Genomic DNA, 25,246 nt, shown 5'->3' with positions numbered 1-25,246 from the left:
TCGGACATACCTAGTAGCAAATAACATACTATACGACTTACTTTTATTCAATATAAGTCCATTATACGAGAACCACTTTTGAATAGTATTAAAATCAAGTTGCAGTGAGGATTGAAGCGAATTAATATCACGTTTTGAAGAATAAATAACTGTATCATCAGCATACAAGAGAATCTGACTGTCAGAGCATATTTGTGGGAGGTCATTAATAAAAATAGAAAATAAAAGAGGGCCTAAACAAGAACCTTGTGGAACAACTTTTCCATTATCAAGAACTGAGAGAGAGCACCATTGAAATTTACAGACTGACGTCTGTACTGAAGATATGAATTAAACCATAAAATTGACTGTTCAGAGAGACCAATGTTATATAATTTATCAAGGAGAATATAATGATCAACCAAATCAAATGCTTTGGTAAGATCTATAAATATTGCTCCAGTGGACATCAGTGGCGGCTTGTCCATAGGGGGCGCTGGGGCGCCGCCCCCATCAACATTTCAGAAATTAACATGTGTAAAAACATTATATTAAAATGAAATAATAATCAAATAAAAAATATTTTACTCATGTGCCGGCTGGTATAAGAGCCTCAGAATTTAATAAAAACTGTCTTTAATTGATTCAATATTTACTATGTTTTTCAATACGTTTCATGGGCGAGGGACGCCGGACACATGGGTGTCTATGTGAGTACACAAATTCTCGGGCAGCATGTGACCTGAAGCTGGTCTCTGATTGGTTTCTTAAAGATCCTCCTCGGGGCGCAAGTCGTTGCGTCCCTGGCCAATCATAATTGGATACATGTTATTTTATCCAATCTGATTGGTTCTCGTCACCTGTCATTCAACTGTACGCGGCGGGAAATAACCTTGCTTGCTACTAGTCTGATCACTTTTTATTACGCAATGGCAGCAGTTAATCCAAATTCTGTTATTTATTTACAAAAAAATCCTTTCTCAAGACTTTCGCTTGAAGAAAAAACAAAGATTAAGGATCTCGGACCGGAACAACCAGATTTACTGTGCGTTCACACCGGACGCGAATAGCGCGTCAAATTCGCGTCTACCGCGTCTAGTTTGACGCTTGACCACTTTGTGTTAATTCGCGTGTCAATGGCGAAATTGACGCGCGTAAAAACAAAAGTTTGAAGCGAAATTTACGCGCGTCAGAGGCGAAATCCGGAGGCGAAAGTTTCTAAACCCGTTGGCGGCCATCTTTTTAGATGTTTATCGAGCATTAGCATTAGCATTATTCGAGAGAGTCACCGCTCGTATATGCTCTGGAGAGCAGAAGCAGCTCCGTAGGGGACATCGTCGCTGTACTCGGGTCCACCAGAACCTCCGGAGGGTTTCAGGAGTTTCACAATTTGCTCCAGGAGCTAGGTTTGGTGGACCTAACGGTGAGGACGCTGACGAGGACAGCGTAGGCCGTATAAGCCCTCGGCCTCGAGTGGTCTAGCTATGCCTGTCGAGCCCGCGCTCTACAGCCCGGCGCTAGGTTCACCCTCGCCCGCATCCACCTAATCTGTCATTTATTTTTGTTTTGATAATAAATGAAGCCAGCCTCCAAAAGTGATTAATCTGTCCTGTGATTTTTCTCTCTCTCTCACACATCACTGTCCAGACACGAACTTATATGTTGGTTGTCTTTACATTATAATAATATTTCATATAATCTAGATATGGAATAAATAGCATTCAATGCAAAATGAATATGTCTCATATATTGAAATCAAGTTTTATGTGATAAAATATTTGCTTTGTTGTGCATTAGAACCACAGTCATATATTACAAAATAATTTATTGAAGCATCCAGATACTTCACCACGTGACAGCAGCAAGCAGCTAGGCTCCTGATTGGTTAACGCGGCGCGAATTGACGCAGAAGTTCAGATTTTTCAACTCGGGCGGCAGACGCGAATTCGCGTCAAACGCGTGAATGCACAAATAGCACTAACTAAATCATTCGCGCGTAACGCGCTTAACGCGCCAGACGCTCAATTCGCGCCATTCGCGCGAACTTGACGCGCGAATGAGGCGTATTCGCGTCTACCGCGCCGCGCTCTACGCCTCATTCGCGCCGCAGGAATTTTTTACGCGCGTAACGCGTCTTTGCATTGACTTAACATTGAAATCACTCGCGCCTGACGCGCTATTCGCGTCCGGTGTGAACGCACCATAACACATCCAGCAGCAGGCAAGTGACAGAGGACGAAGCTACAAACGGAGCTTTACCCGCGCTTGTTACGAGAAACGGAGCTGGCTGACTGGATGTGATGTTAGCAATGCCCTGTTTTGTTTTCCCTGTCTTCTTTTTCAAAGCGTCGGCACTGAAGTTTTATGGACAACTACGGGGGTAAGCGACCTCAAACATCTAACGTTATCTGACAAATGCAAACGTCATGAAAGTAGCCGCAGCCATCTTGAGAATAGCGTGAAATTGAAGTTTTTGGGCAAAGTAAGCATTGCGGAACAACTAGATGAAGGCTACAGGATTGGCATTAGGAGGCACAACGAAGAGGTGACAAAAAATCGACACATACTGTCCAGGATAATAGACTGTAAAGTTTTGTGGAGCATTTGAGTTGGCTTTACGTGGTCATGATGAGAGTGAGAGCTCAGATAACCCTGGTATATTTCGCGGATTGGTGGATTTTGTGGCCTCTCTTGATGGAGCATTGAAAGAGCATCTTGACAGTGCTACTGTATTTAAGGGAACGTCGAAAACTATACAGAACGAGCTTCTGGACTGTATGTTATCTGTTACAAGAGAAGAAATAATTAGAGAAGTCCAGACAAGTAGTTTTTTATCAATCCAGGCAGATGAAACCACAGATATTGCCACACTGGCCCAGCTTGTGCTTGTTTTGCGCTACATCGACGACAAAAATAACGTGCAGGAAAGATTTTTTGAGTTCATCCCTCTGCAGTCAGCTGAGTCCATTGCTACTGCACTAAAAGAGCGTCTTGCTTCTATCCTCCCTGAGGATCAGAAAAGTAAGCTCATCTGCCAGGCATATGATGGAGCCAGCGTAATGAGGGGTGCCACTGCAGGTGTACAGAGAAAAGTACAAGATGTGTATCCAAATGCCCACTATATCCACTGCTACGCTCATCAGCTCAACCTGATTATGCAGCAGGCCACGTCTCACATATCCAAGACGAGAATTTTTTTTTCTAACATTGGTGGATTTGCCAGCTTTTTTTCTAAGTCACCCAAGCGGACATGTTTTCTGGATAAAGTGGTTGCCCATAGACTGCCGAGATCCAGCAATGTCAGATGGAACTTTCATAGCCGTGCCATTAATACAGTTTTTGAGCACAGAGAGGATCTCATTCACTGTTTTGAGAGCATACAAGACTCAGGTGACTTTGACCCCAATACTGTCAGAGAAGCAGGTGCCCTGGCCATGCTACTGGAGGATGATGATTTTAAGTTCTTTCTGGAACTTTATCACCACATCATGCCACATGTAGACTTCCTTTATGCCAAGCTCCAGAAGAAGAACATTGATTCGGTCCATATCAAAGTGAGCATCCAACAGTTCCAACAGGAAATACAAAAGATCAGGTAACTGTATTCCTGTAATAGGATCATTATTTGGTTTCTCTTTCATTATAAACTCTCTCTCTTTTGCCAATATTATAATAAATTAGCTTTGTCCTTTGCAGAAACTCTCTCCACTCCATTGGTGAACAAAAGTGGTTCTCAGCCAACAAAGAGACGCCGGGTGCTCAGTCCGGAAGAACGTGAAAGGATTGGAGCAGAGGTGAGTTTGTTATAGAAATCAGTCAAAATACTATTTTACAATATTGTTGTGCTGCAGAAATGTCCTGCCTGCATATCATATTCTACAGATTCAAGAAAACTATTTTAGTTTGCTATAAATCCTTACAAAAATCATCATTTTAATATTATACAACAGCATCCCCAAAATAATAAATTGGCAACATAAATATAAATGATCAAATTAGGGATGCAAGTTATCGATTAATTCATTAATCTTTAGTTGATTGATCTTATCGATCGATTAACGATTAACTGATAAGTGGCTATTTTCCTGAGAATGTAAATTTCTCATGGTATCAATCTTCTAAATATCTTCCTTTCTGTTCAGCAGAAGAAATTAATTCATACAGGTTTGAAAAAACATGAGGGTGAGTATATGATGACAGGCTACTACCTTACATTTATATATTGTTTAATTATCTCTATAGGTCTGTGACACAATCCTGGGACACACTAGGGAGCGTTTCTCCTTCACAGACCACCTTGTCTGTGCCACCTTGTTGCAGGGGGACAGGTTTGACGAGTACAAGGATACATTTCCTGCCGATGCATTGAGCAGCACCATCAGAGCGTACCCGATGCTCAATGGAAGCAAGCTCAAGACAGAGCTCAGTCTTATCTACAGCAAGCAAGAGTTCTGTGCCTGCCGTGGTGCTGTGGACCTATTCCAGCTGTTTATGGAGAATAATCTCGAAGAAGTCTTTTCCGAAACTGTGACTCTCCTAAAAGTTATCATAACCACACCCATGACCACGGCTGAAGCTGAGAGGTGCTTTTCAACCTTGAAAAGAATTAAAACCTTTCTCAGAAACACCATGACCCAGGAGAGGCTGAATGCACTGGCATTGCTGTCCATGGAAAAGAGACTTGTCACAGCGATGACTGACTTTAATCAGAGAGTAATTGAGAAATTTGCTGGGCAGAAAGAGAGAAGAGCTAAATTTATGTTCAAGTAGGAAAGATGCTTTTTGGTACTGATTTGTTGATCAGAAATGTATATAAAGAAGAGCATTGTTTTATGTTCAAGTAGGAAACATGCTTTTTGTTGGTCTGAAATGTACAGACCCTTTCGTCGGAGATAACAAGAATTCACTTAAGAGACCTACAGACCCTTTCCAAAAAATTAGAATATCATGGAAAAGTTAATTATTTCAGGAATTCAACTTAAAATGTGAAACTAATATATTATATAGGTTCATTGCTTGCAAAGTGAGAGATTTCAAGCCTTTATTTGTTATAATTTTGATGATTATGGCTTACAGCTTGTGAAACCCACAAAATCTAAATGTCATAAAGCTTTTCTGCTGAAGGAAGCATGAAGTGCTCTAATGTCCTGGAAGTCCAGAGTCAATGCAGCCGTCTTCCAGGACATTTAGAGCACTTCATGCTTCCTTCAGCAGAAAAGCTTTATGAAGATGCTTTATGAAGATGAAGATGATTTTCAGCAGGATTTTCACCTGCCCACACTGCCAAAATAACCAAAACCTGGTTCAATGACCATGGGATTACTGTGTAACTACTACAGTGTGATTTCATGTAATATTCTAATTTTCAAAAATTGATTTTGTGGGTTCCATAAGCTGTAAGCCATTATGTAAGCCACAATCATCAAAATTATAACAAATCAAGGCTTAAAATATCTCACTTTGCAAGCAATGAGCCTTTTTTATAAAATTAGTTTCACATTTTAAGTTGAATTCCTAAAATAATTGAACTTTTCCATGATATTCAAATTTTTGGAAAGGGACTGTATATAAAGGAGAGCAACATTATGTTCAGTAGGAAACATGCTTTTTGTTTCTACTTTGTTGGTCTGAAATGTAAATAAAAAGAGATCAAAATAGCTTTTTTGTTTCTGCTTTGTATTTTATAAAATAAAAAATAAAACTCTGGTATAACGTTAGTGCTGCATATTATGACCGTTCTAAAAGCTTGGCTTTTATTTTGATAGGCCATATTTACTATTACTTCCGGGTCACGTGGCCAACCTGTCTATGTTTTAATGTAGATCTTCAAATGGAAAAATGGAAAAAGGAATTTCAAAAAACCAAAATCAGACCGTTATTTGATTTTGGTTTTATCATTTTTCATTTTTGGATTCAGAACCAAAAACGGGAGAACGGCTCTTTTTTTACCGTTTCTTTGTTTTTGGTTTGAAAGGACAAACGAAAAAAAGGTGGTTTCTCGTTATTTTGTTTTGTGGTTTAAACGAAAAAACAAACTATTAAAACGTACACGGACCCTCATAATTGTAAGGCTGTCGTCCGTGGTCTGTCATACGAGTAAGTCCGAAATGTCATTGCGATCCATTGTTTTCCTGTTGTTTGAATGGTTTGAATCGACCGCTCTTCCGCCCGTTACGTCACGCCCGTCACGCCCATTTTCAGATGCGGAAGTAAAATTCTCTCACAAAAACGACTCCAGAAGCCAATGTAACGTATTTATAAGTATATTTTAACGAAAATCTAATTACTACATTGTTTTTCTATACATTGACTCGTTGGGTCCTCTAACCTGCAATATGCCCTTTAATGTATTTAAACAATCTCTTGAATATAATTTTTTCAAATAGGCCTACTTTTACTAAATTACTAATAATTGAGATTGGTCTGTAATTGTTAGGATCGAGAGGATCACCACTTTTGTATAAAGGTGTTACTCTAGCACACTTCCACATGATTGGAACTTTACAAGTAGATATGGATAAATTAAATAGATCACGTAATGGATATGCTAGAACATGAGAGGCAATTTTAATAAACTTTATCTCCAGACCATCTATACCAACACCACTTCCAGATTTAATCTCGGAAATTGCCTGCTGTACCTCAGTGGGAAGAATTGTAGTAAATGAGAAAGAGCTGTTTGCTACATTACTATTTACAGGGTTGGAGTAACAGAAATCAGGTGGACGTAATGTACAAACGTGCTGATTAAAGGCATCAACCACAGAAGTTGGATCACTTATAATTGTATTATCAATTCTTAGTTTTACAAGGGAATTCTTTTTAGATTTATTTAACAGGCAATTAAGTTTTTTCCAAAAGTGTTAATAGTGAATTTTTATAATAGTCAGATTTGGCATTTCTTGTTTTAACAGTACATACATTCCTTAATCGTTTATATTCAACCCAATCTACCAGATATTTTGTTAAATGGTATCTTTCCCAGGCCTTGTCCCTTTGCTTAAAGAGATATATTAAATCACCAGTAATACATGGTAGATGTCTACCCTTCACTTTGACTGATGCCCATGGAGCATGTTTATCTATAACTTTTAATACCTCAATATAAAAGAAATTCCAGGCATCATCAACATAAGGAATTAAATATTATTTTTAATTTATTATTATATTTAATTTAATAATTATTTATTTTATAATAATTAAATTAAATATTGTGCCTTTTTAGGTTACTATAAGTGCAGAAAACGTTTGTCTTTTATTTTGTATTTTGCGTGTATGTTTCCAGGTCACATGGGTATCGGTGGGTATATACCTGGTAGTGTTTCCTGTTTGATATTGTGTAGAGTGGAGTTCTCACTTTCTGTTGACCGTTTATATGTATCTTCATCATCAATTGTCTCTACATGAATAGTCTGTTATCATGCCAATAAAACGTTATTGGATATTCAATGCAAGAAAACGTGTCACGCATATTTCCTGCTGCTTAGTCTCTCAGCGGCTATAGGTTGCTGCTAGTTATCACATTTTATCTGTGATGTGTGTGTGTTGTTACGCATATGTTTAAATAAGTTTTAGGCGCCACTAGTTGTGATGTTTTGTTTTAACAGTTGATAGACTACTTGATAGTAGGCCCGACTACAGAGATGTGAGAGGCGAGAGGACACTGGCACTGTCTGTTGCCGCTTCTCCCTTAAGAAAACGTCTTTGTGTATCATTTTGCACTCTAAAACCTACCTTCTGCAAAGTCACTATCTGTTATTTTTTTTTATTTTATTTTTTTGAACGGATTATATGGATGTATGGATTTTTGTATCATATCTGTTGTTGCTGGCAATCTTCTTCATACAATGTCGGCCTGTACCTGAGCCGCTGCATCAGAGTTTTTATTATTGTTTACTGGCCCTGTGGTCTTGATATCTCTCATCGACACCAGCATCAATATCGTCTTAACGGACAACATTTCACTGCCAAGGTAGCCCTCGTTGGACAAGGTAACATCTCCCCGGCTTAGCGAGCAGCCACTTGCCAGCCGGCTGGACAATCTTCGGATCTACTCTGTAAAGCGACATGATGCTAAAGTACTCCATCCCACAACTGCTTAATTTAAGGAATAATAGCAGTCCAACATATATCTCAGCCATTAAACAACTTAAACTTCAAAGCCGACCCCGCTACATCCATAGAAGCTGCCGTTGAAAGTTTGTTTTCTCTCAGTCTGGTGACTCCATTCCATCCCTCTGGTCAGCCGAGCGTCTACGTCATCAGAACACCTCTCTACTTGGAATAAATAGCGTTGAGAAGTCTACTTGCATAAGACTCGTCACTACTGAGCGGAACATAAAACGTGGAGTGGATTTCAGTCTACTTCGTTCTTTACAGTACACCACTCCATCAAACATCAAAATAGAACTGTTTAACACACAGTCTCTCACAAATAAATCTTGTCTTATACACAGCCACATATATTGGACAGGAATATTGATATTGTGTCTTACTGAGACCTGGCATCAGCCAGAGGGATTTTTTGCATTAAATGAAACATGTCCTCCTGGTTATCAATACTTGGAGAAAGCCCGCCACTCCGGTCGCGGTGGTGGCCTAGCAGTACTACACCGCAGTGACTTAAAACTCACCCCGCTGTCTCTGCCCGAACTGTTCACTTTTGAATGCCTTGCCTTAAGATGTAAACCACCTTGCACTATGACTATTCTTCTCATTTACCGGCCTCCTAAGCAAAATCCAGCTTTTATCTCAGAGATTAATTAATTTCTACTTCACTCTGTGCCACATCTGCAAACATTGTTATACTTGGAGATTTGAACATTCACCTTGACACCCCCTCCTGTCATCCAGCAGTTGATTTTCTACAGCTATTGGACGGTCTAAATCTCAAACAGCATGTTGACGTCCCAACACATAAGAGAGGACATAGATGTCACGGGTGACCAATTTCTAGATCGGAACGCTTGATGTGAGCCGGAGTTTCCGGAGAAGAAGACTTCCGGTCCGGGACCCAGGAAGTTCCAGTTGTAGCGACCGATGACGGAATTCATCACCAGTGAATAGAAATCGGTGCGGGACGAGAAGGGGGCGCTGTGATTGGAGCGCGCGCCGATGGAAGAGAGGATAAATAGTATCACCTCACTTTGGTGTGGAGTGTGGGTTTTTTTTTTTGGAGAGCCGGTCGAGCCTTTGGACGGGTGAAATCTGGAAATCTGGGCAGAGGATACTTGTAACAGGCTGGAGTCTGTTGGAAGAGAAAGATAAGTGACCTTTGGGACTGAATTTCGGCACAGTTGATGCTTGTAGTGAACATCGGGGGAGGATTAACATTGGAATGGATGTGTCTGTTGCATTCGGATGTGCTTAATATGTTGCTATTTGATTCCCACGGAGCTTTCCACGTGAGTGGTGGACGGAGCCTCACACCTAGGCCCTAACTTTGTGAGTGTAGTGTTGTGCAGTACTTTCCATGTCCTTTTTCACATCTGTTTGTGTGTGAAGATTGTAACTGAAAACGAGTTTGGGGTGCTGGCCGAGGCAGTGGTGGACCTGGATCACCAACGCGATGATCCTTGTGGGTACCATCAATGAAGAGAAACTCCGCTGGGGGTGAAGTATTGAATATGCTTTCTATTTCTTCTTCGCAACTATTGATGAGAACATTGAAATGAAACATTGATCATCCTCTCTGCTCGAGTTCCATGAGTATACAGCAACGCTGGTGAGATACGTACCTTTTCTCTGCTTGAGCCCTGTGCATGCACTGTAACGTTGATGAAACATTGATCATCCTCTCTGCTTGAGTTCCATGAGTATACAGCAACGCTGGTGAGATACGTACCCTTTTCTGCTTGAGCCCTGTGAATACACTGTAACGTTGATGAAACATTGATCTTCCTCTCTGCTTGAGTTCCATGAGTATACAGCAACGCTCGTGAGATACGTACCCTTTTCTGCTTGAGCCCTGTGAATGCACTGTAACGTTGATGAAACATTGATCATCCTCTCTGCTTGAGTTTCATGAGTATACAGCAACGCTGGTGAGATACGTACCCTTTTCTGCTTGAGCCCTGTGAATGCACTGTAACGTTGATGAAACATTGATCATCCTCTCTGCTTGAGTTCCATGAGTATACAGCAACGCTAGTGAGATACGTACCTTTTCTCTGCTTGAGCCATGTGAATGCACTGGAACATGGATAAATCATTGATCATCCTCTCTGCTTGAGTTCCATGAGTATACCGCAACGCTGGTGAGATACGTACCTTTTCTCTGCTTGAGCCCTGTGAATGCACTGTAACGTTGATGATACGTTGATCATCCTCTCTGCTTGAGTTCCATGAGTATACAGCAACGCGGGTGAGATACGTACCTTTTCTCTGCTTGAGCCCTGTGAATGCACTGTAACTTTGATGAAACCTTGATCATCCTCTCTGCTTGAGACCCATGAGTATACACAGCAACGCTGGTGAGATACGTACCTTTTCTCTGCTTGAGCCCTGTGAATGCATTGTAACGTTGATGAAACATTGATCATCCTCTCTGCTTGAGTTCCATGAGTATACAGCAACACTGGTGAGATACGTACCCTTTCTCTACTTGAGCCCTGTGAACGTAGCCTGGGAAAACCCAGACAACTTCCGGCAATTTAGATTTGTTCTGAAAGTTAGTCTGGCAAAGAGCTCATTCAAGCCCATTTCCAATCCTTCGAAATCGAGGCACCAATCAGAAACGTTGGGGCGGGCTTTACACGATGACGACAGCGCTGGGATTTTGAAGCAGATTTTGTAGCCTACATTACAACGATGGATGCCGCCGTCGAACATCACTCGTTCGAATCAGCTATTGCGTCTGTTTTAAGCGATTTGAACGTTTCCTTTTTGTTAAAAACCGAGCAAAGAACAACACTCGGAGATGTTTCTCCGCCGCTCTGCATACGTCATCTCCTTCATCGCTCTGATTGGTTTTAGGTCTATCCGCGACGTCCGTTGGTGACGCCCCTCTGGAAATGATTTGTCTATGACGCTTTGCCAGACCATAACTCAGTTACAACTGAGAATGGTCTGGTTTTAACCAGGCTACTGTGAACGTATAGCAACGTTGAAGAAATACTTAACCTCTCCTCTGCTTGAGCCCTGTGATGTACTGCTGTGCTGGGAGACACGAATTCTTGTTCCCGCCTGGGCCCTGTGAAGAGGAGTTCCCTGGGACCCACTACTGAGTCACGTTGCTTACCAAATAAAGACAGCTTTTAATAGACCTTCTTTTATATATCAATAAAGCATTCGTACTTTTTACACCTTACTCGCCTGCCTGTGTGTTCTTGTGGTGTTGGCTCCTCACGGGGGTGCGCAGTTGAGGGGCGTGGCCGGTCCTCTGGTGTCCGCCCTGACCTGTGCCAGTGACATATACTTGACCTGGTCATTACTGACTCTGCCCCCATTGAAAATCTGCTGGTATACGATCTCGGAGTGTCCGATCGCAAAGTCATCTCAATGGAGGTGAACTTTTCTCATTACATCAAACCAAAACGTCAAATCCATTTCAGAAACATAAAAAATATCAACCCAGACACTCTGGCTTTGGACCTCCTGCAAATCCCATCAGCAAATTTCACATCAGTAAATGAATCAGTGGATTTTTATAACAGCACCCTGAGCAGTATTTTGGACCTCCACGCACCTGTAAAAACACGAATAGTCACTTTCGCACGTACATCTCCCTGGTTCACTCCAGAACTACAGAAAATGAAAACAGCAGGGCGTGTACTTGAGCGGCGTGTTTCAAATACTGGACTTTCTGTTCACAAAATAGCCTATCAAGAACATCAAAAGGCCTATTCAATGTCACTAAAAAAAGCACGGACACAGTTTTATTCAAACATTATTAGTAAAAATCAGGGAATCTCCAAGCAGCTTTTCTCTACCATAAATCATCTCACCAAGCCACAAACTATTTCACACAATGACACATCAGAAGAGAAATGCAACAGCTTCATCACTGTCTTCAGGAAAAAAGTTGAGACCATCCGCTCTCTCCTCTCCAGCACTCCTGCTCTGTCTGTCCCCACTGCCAACCCACAGCCTGGGACTTTCCAGCATCTCTGTTGTTTTTTTGAAATGTCTAAGCAACAAGTTGAGGACATCATTGGCAGGATGAAAGCTTCCACCTGTATGCTGGATCCTTTTCCTACAGCCCTGGTGAAAACACACATCAGCTCTCTTAGTCCCTTAATAACCAAAGTCATCAACCATTCTTTAAGCACTGGTCATGTTCCATCTGCTCTTAAAACTGCTGTCATCAAACCCCTTCTAAAAAAAAAACACTTCAGACCCTGAATTTCTTGCAAACTACAGGCCTATTTCCAACCTTCCATTCCTGTCCAAACTTCTAGAAAAAGTTTTTGCTTTCCATCTTCAGGATCATCTAAATTCAAATTTCCTTTTTGAAAAATTTCAGTCTGGTTTCCGTTCCGCCCACAGTTCCGAAACAGCCCTGCTCAGGGTCACAAATGACCTGTTGATGGCGGCTGACACCGGCACACCATCGCTCCTCATCCTACTGGATCTATCTGCAGCTTTTGACACGATTGATCACAATATCCTCCTTCAGCGCCTCCATCATACTATCCGACTCTCTGACACTGCTTTGAGCTGGTTCCGGTCCTACCTGTCTGGAAGAACAGAGTATGTTTCCTTGGGAGGTGTAAAGTCTCAGACGCATACAGTCACTTGCGGTGTCCCTCAAGGATCGGTTCTCGGCCCGATTTTGTTCACCGTCTATACTCTTCCCCTTGGCCACATCATCGACAGGCATGGAATATCATTCCATTGCTATGCCGATGACACTCAGCTATATATAAAAACCAACCTCATCCCATCTACAGCCACTCTGGCATCATTGAGCTCCTGCCTTGAGGGGATTGAGGTATGGATGAAGGCAAACGTCATACAGCTAAATAGCTCCAAAACAGAAACTATTTTAGTTGGTACACCACATCAGGTCCAGTCATCACCCATAACCCACATTACCTTCTCTGGTCAAAACATTCCACTATCATCAACAGTCACCAACCTGGGCGTAAGATTTGATGCTCAACTCACATTTGACGCCTACATAAAACATCTGTGTAAGACCTCCTTCTATCACCTCAGGAACATTGCTAAACGTCCCACACTTGGTCTGTCAGATGCTGAAAAACTTGTCCATGCCTTTGTATCTTCGAGGCTGGACTACAGCAACTCTCTCCTCTTTGGGATTCCTGGAAAAAGCCTTCAAAAACTACAATACATTCAGAACAGTGCTGCAAGGATCCTAATGAGGATAAGAAAATATGACCATATCACTCCCATCCTTCACTCTCTCCACTGGCTTCCTTTCTCATACAGGATTAACTATAAAATCATCCTACTTACCCATCCAAGCATCCACGGCAACGCACCACCCTATTTAAAGGAACTACTCACAAAACAAAACTCTTCACGCAATCTCCGCTCTGGAAACAAAGCCCTTCTTCAACCACCCAGAACTAAGCTCCGCACTATGGGGGATCGAGCCTTCTGCTCAGTCGCACCGCGTCTTTGGAATTCCCTTCCAGAAAATTTAAGGGCTCCTCAAGCCATAGGCTCTTTTAAGAAATGACTAAAAACCTTACTTTTTAAGCAAGCATTTTCATTAAACTAATTTCATTTTATTTTATTTTCCTGTTTTTTAACTTTGTTAGTCTGTAGCACTTTGGGATTGTTTTCAACTATGAAAAGTGCTTTACAAATAAAATATATTATTATTATTATTATTATAGAGTTTTATAAGGCCAATAAAAAGCTGACTTCGGTTTGTCATTTGTGGTGCTAGCATTACTTTATCTTATGGTCAGTTTATTTAAACGCAATGTTTTATATCTGTTATTCTGAACGCTTTGCATAGCCATAATCTTTCTGTAATGTTTCGTAAAATTTTTTCACAATTTTCACAAGGTGTAACAGAATGTTTGCGGGTGCTGGCGGGAGTGCAAAACACACGTTGCGGGAGTGGCCGGTAAAGGTCAGAAATTTAGCGGGATTAAGAAAACAGTCCTGCGCAGGGCTCTACATTCTATTTCTTTATCATATTTTATCTTTCATTTAATAGCACAGCACAAATTTAGAACTGTTTCAGCAGGGCTCAATGCTGTGATACCAGTATTTTAGATACCAGTGAAATATCACAATTTTTTAATACTACAGCAAAAACTACTAGCCTAATTAATGTCAATTTAAAAGTAATCAAAATGTAAAATAACACTGCACTGTCTTCACTGTAAAAATAAATATAGAATATTTTTATATTTAAATCTTTATCAAATTTATTGAGTAATTCATTGAAGAGCAGTGAGTAATTTCTTTATCCTTTGTTGTTTAAATAACATTAAAAACACAGCAGCAGGTTTATTAAGCTGCTGTCCCTTTAAAGACCGAATGCACGGATCCAATAGGCTATACTGTTACACATGCATTTTATTTCTCAACTGTTTGTGTTCACATAGACATAACCAACTTTGTTTACTAGGATACTCGCAAAGACATGTTTTTAAATTATTTTGTGTGAATTCGTCAGTTCAAGCGCAAGAAGATGTGAAAGAGCTCAATTTAGTATTCAAGCACTGTCTGGAGACGTGGCTTTCTGGGCACTCGCTTCGGATGTTAACGCACAGTAAATGTCTTGTCCTGTAAACATCTATGACACATGCGCAAATGACACGTGCTGAGTGAGCGATCAGCAATTGAGAGCATGCAAAAGATGCATGCGCTCTCTCTCTCTTTACGTCAGTTAACATTATATGTGCCTCGTTTTACCTTCTTTGCTATTGACATGTCCAACCGAACTACAAACTTTCCAGCGATGTCTGTGAAAAAGGTATGTGCGCTTGATAAGCTTGTGCGTCTGTGCTGCTGCGTTCTCAATCTATGTGTAAATATTTAATTTGTTTAACAATCTATTAATTCGATACATAGACATCCTTCTCTCATATATCCATTCTGCTCTCTTCTTGCTCTGTTGTCAGTGTTTCTCTGTCACAAGCACTGTACTGGTATCGGTAACTGTGGGGTATCGGTTGTTGGCAGTGTTGGGAGTAACGCGTTACAAAGGGTAATGCATTACAGTAATATATTACTTTTTGCTGTAACGCAGTAGTGTAAGGCATTACTAATCAATTTTCAGTATATTTTACTCGGTACATGTTCAGTAAGGCTTGCGTTACAACAGACTTTTAGTTTTAATTGTAAAACAAAAAAAAACAACAACAAAAAACAGCAAGACCGCGAGACATTAACGGATGAAAAATGCAAGTAGGCTAAATTACCTGTTCGTGGTCAGTCAATAGCCGCGTGTGGTGTCCAAGTCTGTAAATAAAGACTAAATGGCAGCGTCTGATATATTTGTATAGCGATTTATTTTTTACAGGAGTGCCGTGAAGTAGCCTATGATTTCGGCCTCTGTGCTCGCGCTGGCCAGTGGAAAAGCGGTTAATGGTGAAGATGGCATGAAGAAGACTATACATTCGCGAGATGGACGTATGCGCATTAGGCTATTCGTTCTGTGTTTCCTTTCTAAACAGTTAGGCTATGTTTATGTGGTATTTTTCATGTTTTCATCACGCAATCATGTTTTTGATGCGGTGGTGACGCGTTCATGTAAGGGCGGCGGCGCTGCCGATAAAGCACCTAAAAGCTGTCACAAAGAACCGGCAAAAGCAATGATTATGAATATGTCAAATATAGCAAGGAGACATTTTAATTGTTTATTAATAAAGTCAAGATGAAGTTGACGATGCTGACTCGCGATCTTCACAGCTAGTGAATGCACCAGAGAGAAATGCACATTTCATTTCATAAGCAGAGTCTGTTTTATTTTGTTTTGAATTGTTCTGTTTACAAGTAGACATTTCAATATAGATATATTTTTCAGGTCCGTGAATAGGCTACCTTATACGCTGAGTTTCGGTTCATTTATGAGACGCGCTCGATCCAGTTCACCTCCGTGTCGTGATTAGGCCTATCTATAATTGTCTGCTATATTTAGCCTACTTCTTATTTAAATCCAAGTAATTGGTTGATGAAACATTGATTAAAATTAAGATACAATTAATACAAAACGAATTATTATGTCGAATAATTGTGTCTTCTGTGTAAGGTCTCTGTGAAAGTTTTGAAGCAGTCTTTTAGTGCCGCTTCAGCGGTCGCGTCCGTAATGGAGAACTGTCACGTCTGTAACATTGTTTTTTCCTCATAAATGCGAACACGAAAATAAAATAAAATGAATATTTTATGTTCTGTGGAGAGCCAACCCTTCTTCATCCGATTTGCGCAGTGTAATTCACTGAATTACAACAACAACAAAAAATCGTTGCCTCCTAAAAGTTAAAGATTTTTTTTGTCACGCATGACTGCTTATTTCCCTAATATTAAATATAAAACGCATGTGTAGACTGATATTTTTCTAATGTCTGGACTCCTTTCAGGGAGGAGCCTTGGATAAACAGACGTTTCAATATTTTGGTATTAATGCATTTTCTGAGAATTTATATTTCAAGTTTTGACTGCAAATGTCATGTCCATAACGCTGGAATTCCCAAATTTTAAATAATTTATCCTCAACTAGTTTTGTGGTGTAGGTCTACGTATTTTATATTGTGAAGTTAACTTCAAATAATACTAATAGTAATTTAAAGATGTGGTAGCATTGGATCTGGACGGCAGGGGCGTCACTAGGCCCTTTTTAGGGGGGCTTCAGCCCCCCTAAACTTCTGCCAAGCCCCCCTAAAAATGTGAGATTAATGTAGGCTACACAAATTCGTGTTCGCTTCAGTCTTGTTATAATCAGATTCAGCACGTTCTCAATCCACAGCTGCGCCGTGCAGAGAGCACGCATAGACAGTAAAAGAAATGGACAGAGCGATCTCATTGGAACTCAGTTGAGACAGTTGAAGCCCACTTTTAGCGATTTTTGAGAACTTCCGTTCCTGACGCGCAGACTCAGACCGACTCAAACTAAGCTTGATGACGTGAGCAACCTGTCTGACAGACGTTAATCTTCTAGTAGCTGTGCGTGAAAACTGCCAACGTTAATCTTGCAGAGACGGGGAACTTGAGCAAAGAGTTCTTTGGCGTGAGTGAGCAGGAGTAAGAATTCCGTTGCTTTTATGGACTCATTATCTATGGGCTTCTCCCTTGACGGGACGTCCCCCCGATTGCCTGCGAGCTTCTCCTCCTGTCTGTACGGTAACTTCTGTACAGCGCGACAGAGAGTCGAGTGGTTATGACGCAATCGTTAGCCTATTTTTACTAAATCTGTTTCTACGGGGCCATAGTGTAACATAGAAGGTAATGGAGCCCTTTATACATTGTCGTGTTTCTTTAGAAATAAATAATGGACAAATGGAGTCTTTAAACGCCTCAGATGTAAAGTTATTCGCTGTCAAAGTGACGCAAAAATGAATGGGAGTCAATGGAAATGCTAACGCAAGTGAAGTTCTGCTACAACATGGCGGCACCCGGCCGGCTTCAACTTCCGGTCGATGGATTACCCCCTTGAGAGCACGTCAGAAACAGAGGACAGGGTGTGTGTGTTCATTTGTGTGTTCATCTGAGCCTCATTGGTCTGTCACTGCTCGTCAATGTCAGAGACGACCAATCAAATCAAAGTAGGCGGGCTTTATGTTCACAGACGCTGCTGAGCGCGAATTTTAACAGTGCGACACGACCATTTTTACAGTCTATGGACTCGACGCGTACGGTCAAGTGCGAGATAAGATGTAAGTAGCTAAACTTAACATTTCATATTTTACTTTTTTTAGGTCATAAATGTTAAACGAATGACAAAAAATAATCAGGCAAACTAATATAGTTTTGTCTAATTTCGCCATTTTGAACTGAAAATAGGCCTATACACTCATGTAACTCATGTAATGTAATAATTAGTTTACAAGAAACATTAACAAAGCCGTTTTCATCATGTTAGGCACAAGATTAATAATGAATGTGTACATATTGAGAATATAATACAAATTGTAGCCTTTAGTAAATTAAAAAAGCTCAGCTTTAGGAGGGGAAGAGAAAGGGAGGAAGAGACTGAGAAAAAAAGGAAGAGTGATGGAGATGAGAAGAGAGGAGGTATTGACAAATAATCTGCCCACTGACATGGTTTTAAAGCTATTTCTTATACTTTTTTTTTGGTCTTCAAACGTCTTGAAATGCACATATCAGAAATAAAAAATTTGAACCCCCTACCAATCTCAAATTTAGGACCTCTGTGATTATAAAGCCCTGTCTACGGCCCTGTATTAGGCATAAGATCAATAATAAATGTGTAGCCTACATATTGTGAATGCGTTTAATAAACTTAATTACCTTTAGTAGCTTTCAGTAAATAAACGCGTCTGAGAAAATGATTCATAGGCAAAATCAACCTATCAGTTGACCCTATGTTTACTTTCTTCACTGACAGACAAAAATGAAAAGCCTATATCAGTCAAAGCTCAGCTTTAGGAGGGGAAGAGACAGGGCAAGAGAAAAACAAAGAGAAAAAAAGTGATGCTGCTGATGATTAGAGAAAAATTGTCAGCTGCCCACTATCCAAGTTTTTTGGCCTTCAGAACATCTTAAAATCCACATTATGTAGATCAGAGAAATCAAAATTTTCTCGGGGAGACCCCGAACCCCCCAATTTGCCCTGCCTCACATTTGGGACCACAGTTATTATAAAACCGTGCCTTTGCATCGTAATGAAAATGGTTAATAGTGATCTTTAGATCCTAAACTAAAGTGTTACCTTTTTTTATAATTTGTTTAAAAATCATATTGGGGGCTTAGCCCCCCAAAATGAAAATCCTAGTGACGCCCCTGCTGGACGGTATGGATAACGCTGGGAGTTGGAAGGGGTGTGTCGCGATTCTGCAGGTTCGTGGATCTGAGTGTCGCGATTTCGGTTTCATATCGCATATCGTTACAGCCCTAGTCATTTATAGTTATTTTGGTGAAAGTAACTCAAAAGTAATACAGGAGTAATGTAACGCATTACAATTCTGAGACAGTAATATTGTAAGGTAATGAATTACTTTTAAATAACAGTAAGTAATATATAATGTATTACAGTTTGGAAGTAACTTGCACAACACTGGTTGTTGGTATCAGAGCATTTGAATGAGTACACAAGCACAAGTATCGGCCCGACACCAGTATTGGTGCATCCCTAGTTTCAAATATCCAGATCTTTTTAAAGCACTTTGTGTATTTGTTTCATTTTGATGTTCTACCCCTGGAAGTGTCTGGAATATTTTAAAATCTGCCAAATATACTGGATATAATCTATATTGGCATATGTTTATCCTATCTTTGGTATTGTTGCTTGACTCAGAATTATTCTATTACAAACAATAGTTAACCTTAAGCAAATCATAATGTGTGGGCTGTGATTTCTGTTAGGCAGATGCTCTCCACATGGCCAGTGCCAACTATAGACTGGTCTTATCTCTGCTAATGAGTTCATATATTGGAGGAAGGTTGAATATCTGCTTTCCTGGTGTGGCAAAAACAACCTGCTGTATAAACTTGTGGAAGTGATTATAAAAAGAAAATTTTGAAAATTGGTGTCCCTTCCAGTTCCAGCCTCTCTTCCAGCATCATTCATATTGCCAGGCACCATTTATTGTATAGATTTTGAACAGAGCAGCTACATAACATCCATTAGAGGATGCATCTCTTGCCTCTATACACATTACTGCTAATTTCAGTTTCATAATTGAGTTCATTCTGCTCTCATCAATCATCTTTTGGTGTGGAGCTTCATCTGCCCACTCAAAGGATGCGTTTCTTCATCTGTCGCAGGATGAGGTACGCATTATCAAGCCTACAAAAGGTTCACTGGGTGTCATCTGCCTTGAGAACAGTTTGGCTCCAGGTTGAGAAACAAGGAAGAATATGCCACACTCGTCCCACTTCGGCCTCCACTTTCAATTCAGTGAAAACTAGACCCATGCCACCTGCTACCACAGTCTTGCACTATTGCCTTTCTTCAATGTCCCGTCCAGCCTTTGATTCCCTGCCCACATACTGTACACAGATGCTTGTCTCAGTTACGGTTACAGCAGAGTCTGAATCATACGCTCTGTTGAGCCTCAATAATTCTGTCATCTATTAAAAAAGACCAGCACCTTTTACAGAATAACTTTCACAAGTGCTAACACCTTTAAAAACTCTGTCAATTATTTAAAGAAAGTTTGTTCTCTTACGAGAGGTTCTCTCGTATTGCGTAAGTTTAGCTTACGCTACGGGAAAGATTCATCTTCTCAAGATATTGAAGCCAAAAATTATCCTTAATTTTGTATATGTTGTCAACGCAGTGCAGCAGCTAGCAGACCTAGAGCGGGCAGACCTAGAGCGGGCATTCTAGCGCGCTCATAGGCTGCTCTGCGGGAACTGCACAGCCTACCAGTGAGCCCGACGTGACGTCACGGCGCGTCCTAGCCCGCCAGAATGGGCGTGGCTTAGCGTATATAAGCGGGGCTCGGCGGCTGATTCTCTGATTTTCATCTCTTCATCGAAGCTGCATGCATCGCTGGACCTTGAGAAGCCGCCGCCGCCGTTGAAACAGCGACAAGCCAGCTAGGACAGTGACTGAGGAAGCTGGCCGTCTTCGCCACCTTCAGCCTTCCAAAGCGAGCTACGCTATCCGGCGTCGTATCCTTTTCTTATTGCAACCGAGCATCTAAAAGAGCACGAGCGTCTTTTTAAAGATGACTCGCTCCACTTGCGGCTCGTGCAGAGCCCCGCTCAGCGTCGGAGACCGCCACGTTATATGCGCTCTCTGCCTGGGCCAGGAACATGCTGCTCTTGCCCTCTCTTCGGGAGGATGTGAGCACTGTGAGGAGCTTCCGATGTCGACCCTGCGGGCTCGACTCGAACCCTTCCAGGACGAAGCTATCTCTCCACCCTTTGCTGGACCGCGCAGGAAAAAGAAGCGTCGTTCTCAAAGGCCGCCGGAGCCTGCCGCCGCCGCCGGAGCGCTCGCCGGAGTCCCTCCCTCGAGCCTCGCCGATGCCCTCCCCGCCTCTTCTCACCGACGCGCAGCCGCCAGCTACGGCCCGCCCTGCCGTCGAGTCTGAGGACGACGCGGATGGACCCGCCGCAGGAGATAGCTGTTCCATCCTAGCTTCGGATAGCGAGGAGTGGTCGAGCTCTCATCGCTCCGCCTCCTCTTCTATTCAGGAGTCTGGGAGAACACGTGCCGGAGTGGAAGCCGAACTGATGCGCCTCCTTTCGCAGGCCGTCGACCGCCTCGGGCTCGAGTGGTCACTGCCTCAGGAGCCCGCCCCCAACAGGCTTGATGGCTGCTTTCTTCAGATTCGCCGCCGTCAAGTGCCCGCTTCCAGGCCCGCGCCCTTCCTCCCTGAGCTGCACTCGGAACTGGCTAAATCGTGGAATGCCCCTTTGTCCGCGAGGCTTCATTCCTCTGTCTCCGCGTCGCTCTCCCAAGTGGACGGCGCCGCCAAAAAGGGATACAGCTCTATTCCTAAGGTCGAGGTAGCTGTCGCAGCGCACCTTTGCCCGCCCTCCGCGAGATGGCGCTCAAAGTCTGCCCTGCCATCTAAAGCCTGAAGGACCACATCTGCCCTTGTCGGTCGCGCATACGCTGCCGCCGGACAAGCAGCTTCCGCCCTGCACTCAATGGCTGTTCTGCAAATTCTCCAAGCCGATCTCCTCCGTGAGTGGGACGAGAAAGGCCGGGACCCAGCTGCCGTTACGGACCTGAGGAGCGCGACGGATCTCTCTCTTCGCGCTACTAAGTCTGCGGCCCAGGCCCTGGGGAGATGCATGGCCTCGTTAACTGTAACTGAGAGGCACCTTTGGCTGACGCTGGCTGACATGAGAGAGTCTGAGCAATCCGTTTTCCTCGACGCCCCTCTCTCACGCTCCGGTCTCTTCGCCGTCCCCCTCGCTTTCGAGCGCGGACCGCGACGACAGTGAAAGCAGAAGTAGCACACCTACTTCGCTCGGAAATAACAAAACTGCTGTGCAAAGGGGCCATAGAACCGGTACCGCCTTCTCTGAGCGAGTCAGGCTTTTACAGCCGTTATTTTCTCGTGCCCAAGAAGGACGGGGGACTCAGACCCATACTGGATTTGAGGCATGTGAACAAAGCTCTTATGAAAAGACCGTTCAGAATGCTTACAACCAGACAACTCCTCGCGCACATTCGCCAGGGGGACTGGTTTATATCTCTCGATCTGAAAGATGCCTATTTCCAGATTCAGATAATACCCCATCACAGGCCATTCTTGAGATTCGCCTTCGATCGGGTTTATCAATACACCGTCCTGCTGTTCGGCCTGTCCTTAGCACCCCGTACATTCACGAAGTGCATGGACGCAGCTCTCGCCCCCTTGAGAACTCAGGGCGTGCGAATTTTGAACTATCTGGACGATTGGTTGATTCTAGCACAGTCAGAGACAGAGCTATTATCTCACAGAACTGCGCTTCTCAGCCATCTGAAATGCCTAGGTCTCACGGTCAACTGGACCAAGAGCACATTACTGCCCAGTCAGTCAATTTCCTTTTTAGGAATAGAATTGGACTCAGTGACCATGACGGCTCGCCTGTCTACACAGCGCGCGCGCTGCGTCCGGCAACTGGCCATGTCATTCACGGCGGGCAGCGTTTCCCCTCTGAAAAAATTCCAGAGGATGCTAGGCTTGATGGCTTCAGCCTTGGCGGTACTCCAGCTAGGTTTACTGCGCATGCGCCCGCTACAACACTGGCTGGCTGCGCATGTGCCACACCGAGCTTGGAAGTCGGGTCGCGAGCGGATCAGAGTGACTCAGCTGTGTCACAGCTCTGCAGCCCTGGTCAGCGGCCGACTGGTACCAGAGGGGAGTGACTATGGGGGCGGTCTCATACAGGAAGGTCATCTCGACGGACGCGTCCAACTCAGGTTGGGGCGCCATCCTCGAGGGCAGACCAGTCTTCGGCCTGTGGTCAGACCGGGAAAAACTCTTCCATATAAACTGTCTGGAAATGATAGCGGTCGAGAACGCGCTGAAACGCTTCCTCCCGCTCATATAGGACCACCATGTTCTAGTCCGCTCGGACAACATGTCTGTGGTGTCCTATTTAAATCGCCAGGGCGGCGTCAGATCCAGGAACCTCTGCAATCTGGCGGAACGCCTCCTCGTTTGGTCTCAGCACCATCTGCGCTCACTGACAGCTGCACATGTGCCGGGTCACCTGAACGACGGCCCAGACAGACTGTCCAGGGACAACGTTCCCCCGGGAGAATGGTCCCTGCACCCCCAAACAGTCCAGTTATTATGGCGCCTTTTCGGCCAAGTCGGAAGTCGACCTTTTTGCGTCACAAGACAATGCTCATTGCCCAACGTTCTTTTCAAAGGACAGGGACGCGCTGGCCCGGACGTGGCCCAGCCGCCCGTTGTATGCATTTCCTCCGGTATCTCTGTTACCACAGGTGATCAAGAGAATCAGGGAAACGCGCCATTCAGTGCTCCTCATAGCCCCGCGATGGGAGAACCAGACTTGGTTTCCAGAGCTAATGCGGCTGTCACAGACAGCCCCATGGCCTGTCCCGCTGAGAGCAGACCTCTCTGGTCCCGCTGGTCGCTACACGTGTGGGTGATCAACGGGTATCCATCGCCCTGCCAGACGCAGTAATGAACACAATCTCGCAGTCTAGAGCACCTTCTACCAGAAGGCTCTCCGTGTCCAAATGGTCTGTGTTCTCTAAGTGGTGCACTAACAAAAACCTAGATCCGCGAACGTGTGGGGTCCCACGGCTGCTCAGTTTCCTTCAAGAGCTGTTGGATAGGGGCAGATCCCCCTCCACGCTCAAAGTCTATGTGGCGGCTGTCCTAGCATTCTCTGAATCAATGCACGGCCAGTCGATAGGCAGAAACAAGCTTATCATCCGCTTCCTCAGAGGAGCCAGAAGGATGAACCCCCCGCGCCCCCCCTCGGTTCCTATGTGGGACCTTTCACTGGTCCTAGAGGCCCTGAAAGCATTCCCCTTTGAACCCCTGGACACAGCGGACCTGAAATACCTGTCGCTCAAAGCTGTTTTTCTGATCGCACTGTCATCAGTCAAACGCGTGGGGGATTTACACGGGCTATCTGTAAGCGCGTCGTGTCTTCAGTTTGGCCCGAATGACTCAAAAGTCATCCTCAAGCCTAGACATGGTTACGTTCCCAAAGTGGTTGGCACCCCATTCAGAGCACAGGTCATTTTTCTATCGGCTCTGCCAGCATCCGATAGTGAAAGTGATGTTAATCTCCTCCGCCCCATTCAGGTGCTCTGAGCAGCTGTTTGTTTCGTTTGGTGGGCGCACTAAAGGTCTCGCCGCCTCGAAACAGAGCCTGTCTAGGTGGATAATAGACGCAATCGCAGCCACTTACACGGCAAAAGGTCTGCAGTGCCCCTTGGGCATCAGGGCTCATTCCACTAGAGGCGTGGCCTCGTCGTGGGCATGGTCAAGTGGAATTTCCATTCAAGACATATGTGTGGCGGCGGGCTGGTCCTCTCCGTCCACCTTTGTCAGGTTTTATAACCTAGAAGTTCCCGCCCTGCAGGCGAAACTGCTGTCTGTTTAAGTGAGAGGTTAGCCCTGTCCAGATATTATCATGCGCAGACTACCCTCACATGAATTCAGCTCTTCTGGTTGAGCTGCACTGTTTCAGGTTATGTGCTATATGCCTATACACCAGCCACACGCGGCCGCTCTGTATTGCCTGTCAGTGCTTGTTTACACGCGCTTATGCGCTTCATGGTACTCGCGCTTATGCTCGCGCTTATGTACATGCGTGTTATTCCCACTTTCTGGGTTCACAGAAGTGTTGTGACTCATGAGGCGGATGCGGGCGCGCACGGCGTGGACAATGGGTTCCCGTAGCGTAAGCTAAACTTACGCAATACGAGAGAACCTCTCGTAAGAGAATGTACTGGTTACTAACGTAACCTCGGTTCTCTCTAGAAGAGGGAACGAGTATTGCTTAACCTGCCGTGCTAAACGCCACAAGCGCTATTTCGCTTCAGTCGACGAAAACCAGAGAATCAGCCTCCGAGCCCCGCTTATATACGCTAAGCAACGCCCATTCTGGCGGGCTAGGATTGGACGTGACGTCACGTCGGGCTCACTGGTAGGCTGTGCAGTTCCCGCAGAGCAGCCTATGAGCGCGCTAGAATGCCCGCTCTAGGTCTGCTAGCTGCTGCACTGCGTTG

General features: G+C 43.6%; 1 protein-coding gene across 1 annotated transcript in view; it reads left to right on the top strand.

Annotated features, from left to right (window-relative positions):
* The window catches only part of galr1b (galanin receptor 1b), a 106,834-nt gene that overhangs the window by 80,646 nt on the left and 942 nt on the right, over positions 1–25,246 (top strand). The window lies entirely within an intron of this gene.

The sequence above is a fragment of the Rhinichthys klamathensis genome, unplaced genomic scaffold (assembly GCF_029890125.1).
Source record: "Rhinichthys klamathensis goyatoka isolate OS25496 unplaced genomic scaffold, OSU_Roscu_1.1 h1tg000232l_1, whole genome shotgun sequence".
Lineage (NCBI taxonomy): Eukaryota > Metazoa > Chordata > Actinopteri > Cypriniformes > Leuciscidae > Rhinichthys > Rhinichthys klamathensis.
This window is presented reverse-complemented; position numbering and strand designations above follow the sequence as displayed.